We start from the raw sequence: 6,000 nt of genomic DNA, 5'->3' as shown, positions 1-6,000 counted from the left end.
CTGAAATACTCAGGCAAGACACAGATTAACAGGATAAAAAAAAAACCCAAGTTCAATCACTTACCTACAGAATCTATAGCCATGGGCTCCCAGGACAGTCAGGGAGACTGTCTGTATGTCATCCTGAACCTAGGAGAGCGGGGGCAGGGGCCTGAGACTCCAAAGAGAAAGGGAAGCGATTCCCAGGAATATGAGAGACTAAATGTTTGGTAAGCAATGTTGCTGGGCCCCGCAGAATCAATGGGGTGCGGCACAGAGAGGAATTTAACAGACTGAGCCACTCTCCCTGGCTGTCAGCCCTGGTCACGCTGTGATACAGTTACCTGTGGGGGTAGCTCCTCCTGCAGCAGGTCCTCCATCTGAATTCTTTTGACACAGTTGGTCTGGGGGAGGTCAAAGTATCGCCCTGAGTCTTTTGGGTCTTGATGGTTTTCAGTCCAAAATAATGCATATGTCACAATGGCACATCTTCGGTGGCCTTCCCTTAGTCCCTATAGGTTCACAAGCCAGCAGAACCCCAGGCAGCGGGCATGGGGGCAGCTGTGCATGTGGTGGGGGTGGTGGGGGATGAGGAGGCACTGAACCTGTTCTGCTGGCATCTCCGTGCCTTCCCTTAGCAATAGACCCCTGCCACTTTGGGGTCTTTTGGCCCCAGGAGAAGTCCTTTGGCCCCGAGGCCTGAACCAATTCCTCGGGGCCCACTGTCCTTGGGGAGAAGGAGCCACTCAGTTGGAACATCAGCTTCCAGCTGGCGGGAAACTGACTGCCCCTTTGATGCAGGTGGAGGCCAGGAAAGGACTTGCAGCGCGAGGGGCTATGTTTTATGTTAATCCCCTGTTACTCGGTGACGAGGGCGGTCACTGGAACACTTGGAAAACCACCAAGGGCAGAAATAGTCCCATGGAGAGTGAACGATTAACCGAGGTGGCCCTCAGGTGACATCAGGTTCTCCAACAACCAAGCCAGCTTGGGCTCAGGGAAAGTTAGTCACTGTTTGGCTCACAAAAGGGACCCCTGCATCCTCAGAAGACACTGCATTAAAAGCAATAATGGGCACATGGGGTTGGACACTCAACTATGCAAGCTGAGCACTTCATGCCCCTATGCACAAAAAACCATTCTAATATATGGGTGCCAGGCAGAGCGCCTGTCAGACCAGCCCTCTGATTAGGGCAACAAAGAGTAAAAAAAACACAGTGAAAAACACAGAGAATAAAATGGGAGTGATTTACATATGAATACTAACAAGTGCAGAAAACTACATCGCTGCTATTGTAACCATTGACTCAGGTTCAAAGGGAGAATTTTAATTCCTCCTAACATCATTTCAGAATATTGGTTTCCTGAAATAGCTATGCTTTCTTAGCCTCCTAGCCTGTGACATATCGAATAGTCAATCATTAGCCCTGTCCCAGGAAGGAGATTTGGGAGAAACGAGATTACTGCGTATTTCTCCCTTGTGAAAGAGAGGTCTGGGCGGATGGTGGAGGGCAGGGGTGGGCTTCACAGGGCCTCAGAGGCATCTCTGTGTTACTGCAGGGCTATCCTCAGACACAGCACACAGAATCACCTCAGTATTCAGGATGGTTGCTGGAGTCCCAGCCATTACATCCATGTTCCAGGCACCTAGAAGGAGGCAGGGGAGCACAGCCCTCCTTCAAGAGCATTACTTGGAAGATGTCCTGCTACATCTGATGATATTCTACTGTCTAGAACTGCTCTCCTGACCTCACAAAACTTCAGAAAAAATTGGGAAATGCAGTCTTTATTTGAGTCATATGCAGGAGACAATTTGCATTGCCTTCCACGTGGAGGCTGTGTTCACTGTGACAGTTTTGGAATGATCTTTGCCCCAAATCAGTAGTCTGCTAGGATACAGAAAAGAGCCCATGCTTCTTAGCCAAAGATTTCTTTGGCTTTTGAAATGATATAAAAAATAAACCATGTGATAAACAGGTGGCACAATTATTCTTAGGCTTCCGTGTAGTTCAGAAAGGACTTCTACAATATCTGTCTTTGGACCATATTCAGTGTTTGACTTTGCAGTTAGGAGAAAGATGTCAATTGTCACTCTAGCCATTGGGTGCAGAGAATGGGACACAGAGTGAATTTTGGCCTCTGCAGGTTCTGCCGCCCCCTGGATGCTGTGAATTTCCTGAGAGGCCTGGCACTGTTAGCTCAAGCCTCCCTACACCAACAAGCATTTATCTATTGGCTGTTCATCCAATGCGTGGCCCAAGCAATTGATGGATGACAACATCAATGGCTTTGGGAGATGCCAGCTGCCTCCTTGGTCCTGGGTTAACATCAATGGCTCCGGGAGATGCCGGCCGTATCCCTGGTCCTGGGGTCCTGAAGCCACTTGGGGTCCTCATTGCCATCTTTCTTAATTCATGGTCAGGACTTCAGCTCCCTTTCTGAAAGCACCTGCTGTGGCCCTCCCATGCCCCAGGGACCTGGCATGCGGCTGAATGTCTTGGTGAGCTTCTCTGGGATAATTTTTTCTCACAGATCAAATACTGAATTTGATCCAATAAAACTCATGATGTTCCCCTATCACCCCAGACTCCTGAAAACCAAGCATAGTCCAGGCCAGCACCCAAATCTCCATTTGCCTGGAGAGGGAATCGGTTTCAAAGACACAGAGAGGAGAAAGAACATAACCAGGAAGAAGAGAGACTTAAGCCATTCTAGAAAGTTCTTCAGTTCTCGGAGCAAAGAGTTCCCCCAAAAGAAGGAATAGGGCCTTTCTGCCTATATGCCAAACTTTAGCTTTTATGGGTTACTGTATACAATGACACCTTAACTAAGGAAAGAGTAAATAATGTGAAACTTTTATTTAATAATTAGGTCCAGCCGGTCAGTGCCAGCTGATTATTTTGTTATTTTGTGGATTTAACAATCTGGGTAAAATAAACTCTTAGTCATTATTATGCACAGATTTGTGGGTTGGTTGGGAAAATCGGCCTCATTCCTTCAAATACGCTGCATTCATAAGCTTACTTTTGTCTGGCAATACTTCATATTAAAAAATGACACCAGGCTCACAATAATTTTAATTAGACTTTTTAAAACGGTGTCAAGTTAAAAGAAGAAAAGTCTCAGAGAAATCTGAAATTTATGACTTAGGACAAATAAATTAAGGAAACTATATTAAAATTTGAAGTCTGTAGCACAGCAATAACATTCCAATTTTGGGAACTAGTTTGTTGCAAATGTCCTCTGAGCAACGTGAAGTTATTTTTATTCTAGAACCAAAAGTAAAATTTTTAGATGGCTGGTGAGCTTGGTAGTGAAAAAGAGCACTTAAGAAAGTAGAAATTGTACAAATCTCCCAAATAGGACAGTTATAAACCCTGGGAAGCAGATTGCTCTGTGAGTGTTTTAAGAACAGCCTTACAGAGGGCATGGAGGATGAAGGACATCTGTACTTTCTATTTAATTCATATGACAAGCTAACCATATTGCAGTGGGGGATGCTACACCTGCTAGCAAAGATCTGCTGACCTATACCAAGGTCTAGACAGGAAGAACTTGGCCCTGATCCCTACAGCACAGCACCCTTTTGCAGAGGTAAGGGAATCACATGATTACACGCTGACTCTGCACACAGCTGATGGTCAAGGTCTGGCCAGGACCAGGCTTCTGAGAAGAAAGGTATCTCCAAAGTCATTCTGTGCATCCTCTCACTGCCCTCAAAGTTATGTAATGGTCTAGTTGTATCCTGGGGACATTTCTTTTTTTAGTATGTTTTGTGTCAAGCCTACAGAGATCAGAAATGGGTTGAAAAGAAAAATCAGGGAGCTGCGAATTGTACACATGCTCACCATGCCTTTTAATACTCCACAGATGCAGAACATTCCAGAAAGAAAAGTCCAGAGGGGCAGCATAGACAAGCACAGAGAGCACAAGCTCTGCAAAGTATTTCCTTGCTGAGGCCCAAACTGGTGAAAGCAAAGGGTCCATCCTTCCTTGCTGCCCTCAGTTGACAGTACCTACGGGGTGCTTCCCAGGGTGTCCGGGAGCTGTGTCCCTGCCCTCCCACATGTCATCTGGACCTCTGCATAGCATGCCCAGCACTAATAGCAATAACCAAGAGACACAGAAGAAATGTGCTTTTCTTCTTTCTCTATATCCGAGTTCAACTTGTGTACCAAACCTCATTCAATGACAACAGAAACAAAAGCAAAACTAGTGAATTCTAGACCTGCCTTATGAGTGTGTTCCTTACCTAAGTTTATAATAAACAACCGGCTCCTCCAGGAGTTCTGTTCTCTTGTGATTTTCCCTTTGTCTCCTCCTCAGGATGGCATCTGTCCCGAGGGCAGCGGAGGCATCGTGTGAGGAAGCCCCCGCCCCCCAGAATTCCCAGAGGACCAGCAGAGAGCTGCCAGGGCTTCTTGGGCGCCCCAGTCCCTCAGATCCCACAGCTCTGCCTGCAAGGTACGCTGTAACACCTGACGCCACCGGAGGGGAATCCCCTCCTGCCCCACTGGCCTCCGGACCCATCTCCTCCCCCCAGGGGCTTCCCCACTAACCCGGAAGGGGCTTTATACCCTTCCAGGGAATAGGAATTCTTTTTGCATTAAACCCTGAATTCTCCCTGTTCAGGGCTTATAACAAAACCCAGGCTGAGGCCTCTGTGTTCGTTGATTTTGAGTGATTTCAGTCGTGAGAAAGCCCTTTTCTCCCCCGAGAACTTGTCTCTCACCTCTGAGCACAGGGTTCAGAATGAGCTCTGGCACCCTCCTTCGACCGCCCCCACTCAGCACGCGTACTGCTAGGGCCCAGGCTCTGCAAGCCACTCAGCTGGGCCCTTTCCAACAGCAGTATCCAGACAGCCCCAGCCAATGAACTCAGACATTCCGCACCTGCCCCCGAGGTGCCTGGTTGAGATCAGCAGGTGTTGAGCAGCCACTTCCATCTCTGATAAGGGGTTTCAAATGGCTCAGGGCCATGACCACAGTAGGGGCCACCCCATGCCACCAGCTCACAGCCAGCAACACCATGTGGTTCCCCAGGGGGCACACTTTGGAGTTCCCTTGCCCACAGTCTGATTTTCTGGAGAAGCCCATGTTCTCTGCTCCTCCATGGGGTGCTCTGTCCCTGTCGGGGAGGTCTGTGGGTCACGTCAGTCACATTCAGTGGCCATGCTGACCTTGGCCTGAACAAGCAGACAAGGCATGAACCAAAGCAGGTGCTGGTCCATGGGACCTGGGACAGGATTTGTATGATTCCAGAAACTACTTGGGCCCGGTAAGAGCTGCCCTGGACACAGGCATGGTTTGAGTCAAGTCTTCACAATTTAAAATCCTCATGGGTGCACTTTTTTTTTCAGCCAGATCCACTGGGAGACAAATAACATAAGGAAGAGAGTGCACACATTCCACACTCACAACTTGTAGTAGCTGAATAATGGTCCCTAAGACGCCCAGTCAGGTCCCTACAACCTGTGAACGTCACCTTGTATGGAAAAAGGGTCTTCACAGAGGTGATTAAGTTAAGAACCTGGAGAGGAAAGGGAATAATTAGTTGTTCAGGATAATTCAGGTGGGCCCTAAATGCCAACACAGATCTCCTTGTAAGAGGGAGGCAGCAGAGATCTGGGGAACATGGCTCATGAGCAGAGGCAGAGATGGAGCAATTCCAGTGAACCCGACTTTGGCCTCCAGAGCTGGGAGAGAATGAGTGTGTGTGGTTTTAGGTCCCTGTTGGTCCCTTGTCACAGCAGCTGGGACACAAGAGCACTGCTCTGCGAGCATAGATACTGTAACCCATGTCATCGTTGCAGCCTTCCGGGGTCAGGGCTATGCTCATGCCCGCCAGCTTCCAGATGAGGACACTGATGCAGACAGGGGCAGCTACACCCCAGAGCCAGTCAGTGAGCCCAGAGCCAGGCCCCTCCCTGGCCCTAGAGCCTCTGGCACTGGGCGCTTGGTGCAGGCAGTGGATGGCCAGGCTGCCCAGGGTGCTGAAATAGTGCTCAGGGCTATGGGAGCA

Source organism: Manis pentadactyla, chromosome 2, assembly GCF_030020395.1.
Source record: "Manis pentadactyla isolate mManPen7 chromosome 2, mManPen7.hap1, whole genome shotgun sequence".
NCBI lineage: Eukaryota > Metazoa > Chordata > Mammalia > Pholidota > Manidae > Manis > Manis pentadactyla.
Note: the sequence above shows the minus strand (reverse complement) of the source record.